Source organism: Rattus norvegicus, chromosome 5 (genome assembly GCF_036323735.1).
Source record: "Rattus norvegicus strain BN/NHsdMcwi chromosome 5, GRCr8, whole genome shotgun sequence".
Lineage (NCBI taxonomy): Eukaryota > Metazoa > Chordata > Mammalia > Rodentia > Muridae > Rattus > Rattus norvegicus.
Genome location: NC_086023.1, coordinates 32,606,672 through 32,609,121, shown reverse-complemented (window position 1 = coordinate 32,609,121; position 2,450 = coordinate 32,606,672). Strand labels below are relative to the sequence as shown.

At 40.5% G+C, this 2,450-nt stretch overlaps 1 pseudogene; it reads left to right on the top strand.

Moving 5' to 3' along the window:
- The first annotated feature begins 346 nt into the window (after positions 1-346).
- On the top strand, positions 347-1,515 carry Dnaja1-ps2 (DnaJ heat shock protein family (Hsp40) member A1, pseudogene 2; annotated as a pseudogene).
- The last annotated feature ends 935 nt before the right edge of the window (positions 1,516-2,450 follow it).

Here is a 2,450-nt window from a genome sequence, read left to right as displayed (position 1 = left end):
TTTCTGCTGACTTGGGCTGATTCAGTGGAGCCTTGATCTTTCTGCTAGATTGTGCTGCCGCTACTGATTCGTGTTTAGTGTTCACTATTGAACTGGACTGCTGGTACCCTGACAATGAAGAGTGGAATCACCCCAAGGAACTACTTCTACACAGGTCCACAACATCCTTTTCCCATTTATCTTTTCCCCTTACTTCTGGCCAGTAGGTTAGAAGGGAGGTTAAAGCATTTAAGAACACTAAATGAGGAACTTTCCAGAATGCTCGGTGGGTCCTAGAGGAACAGCATCTGGCCGAGCTGTGCTGTGCTATGCCCCTGTTTCTGCTCTCTCACACTGACTATAAAAAATGGTGAGAAATACTACTTACTATGATGTTTTGGAGGTTAAACCCAAGGCCAGCCAGGAAAAATTGAAAAAGCCATATAGAAAATTGGTCTTGAAGTACCACCCTGATAAGAACCCAAATGAAGGAGAAACGTTTAAACAGATTTCTCAAGCTTATGAAGTTCTTGCTTAGTCCAAAAATGATAAAGGGGGCAAGCAGGTGATTAAAGAGGGCAGAGCGGGTGGTGGTTTTGGCTCGCCCATGGATATCTTTGATATGTTCTTTGGAGGAGGAGGAAGAAGAATGCAGAGAGAAAGGGAAGATAAAAATGCCATGCATCAGCTCTTAGAGACTTATATAATGGTGCAACAAGAAAACTGGCTCTGCAAAGATATGTGATTTGTGACAAATTTGAAGGCTGAGGTGGTAAGAAAGGAGCAGTAGAGTGCTGTCTCAACTGCTGGGGGATGTGCATGCAGATAAGGATTTATCAGATTGGACTTGCAATGGTTCAACAAATTCAGTCTGTGTGCATGGAGTGCTGGGGTCATGGAGAATGCATCAGTCCTAAGGACAGATATAAAAGCTGCAGTGGAAGAAAGATAGTTGGAAAGAAGAAAATTTTAGAAGTTCATGTTGATAAAGGCATGAAAGATAGTCAGAAGATAACATCCCATGGTCAAGGAGACCAAAAATCATGACTGGAGCCAGGAGATATCATTGTGTTAAATCAGAAGGACCATGCTGTTTTTACAAGGTGAGGAGAAGACCTTTTCATATGTATGGAAATACAGCAGGTTGAAATCATTGTGCAGCTTCCAAAAGCTAATATCTACTCTTGACAACTGAACCATAGTCATCACCTCTCATCCAGGGCAGATTGTCCAACATGGAGATGTAAAATGTGTGCTATGTGAAGGTAAGCCAATATACCATCGGCCATATGAAAAGGGATGTCTAGTCATTGAGTTTAAGGTAAACTTTCCTGAAAATGGCTTTTTCTCTCCTGATAAACTCTCTTGGCTGGAAAAACTACTTCCTGAATGGAAGTAGAAGAGGCTGTTGAAATGGATCAGATAGAACTGGTGGACTTTGATCCAAGTCAGAAAAGACAGAGTCATTATAATGGAGAAGCATATGAGGATGACAAACATCACCTCAGAGGTGGCGTTCAGTGTCAGACCTCTTAATGGGCCAGTCATTCTTTGACATTCTGTATGCAGTAGTGAACATGGGAAGGACTATAATCATAATATGCCTACTACTTGGCTATTGTTTTTGTTTTAATATTCAATTATAGTAGTGTCTTAAAAGTTAAATGAAGAATAAACACAAATATAAAAGCTCAATAATAAACCCCACTAAATGAAGTAGGTTTTGAAAAAAATCTAAGGCTACATTTAACCTCTGTTCAATGAAGAGAGTAGTTTCTCTAATTAAGTATAGTAGCAAAAATTGTCTGTGACTATTAGGACAGATATTTAGTTTGTAGTCTGGTGTCATTTCAATTTAGCTAAGCAGCATTAGTGAGGTGATACATAAGGTTTGTAACTTCTTCAGCCTCAAATTTTTGACCAGGTTTATAGGATCAGGCAGGCATATTCCCTCTTCTGGAGAAGCCTCAAATACATATTGAGGTTTATGGGTTACCCCTGTAAGAGTTGCACCACTATCAAGATGTATACATATCTTGCCTACCAGGTTTTCACTGTCATTCATAGAGTTTACAGCTGGGTCAGACCATTGGTGTACTATCTGTCACCTTCCAGCATGGCAAAAACTATCTAGCGGGGGGAAGCTTCCCACTCAGTTCTAGCTTGCTTTCTGTATATCAGATGTTTAAAATACATGGCAGTTAAGTGCTTAGCCCTAAGCCAGACATTTATTAGCAGTTCATCTAGGGCTCAGGGAACATTGCAGAATAAGAAATTGCAGAAGAAGGTAAGAACCATAAGGAAGGGAGAAGGGATGTGAAATGCTCTCTTGAGGGCATGGCACAATCATTGCAAACAGATCTTAAAGCGGGCTTGCACAAGATTAGACCTGCCAACAGACAATCACAAATCAGAAAGTGGCTCACATGACATATACACCCCTGATCCTTGTCCTGAACTATTATTAAGTG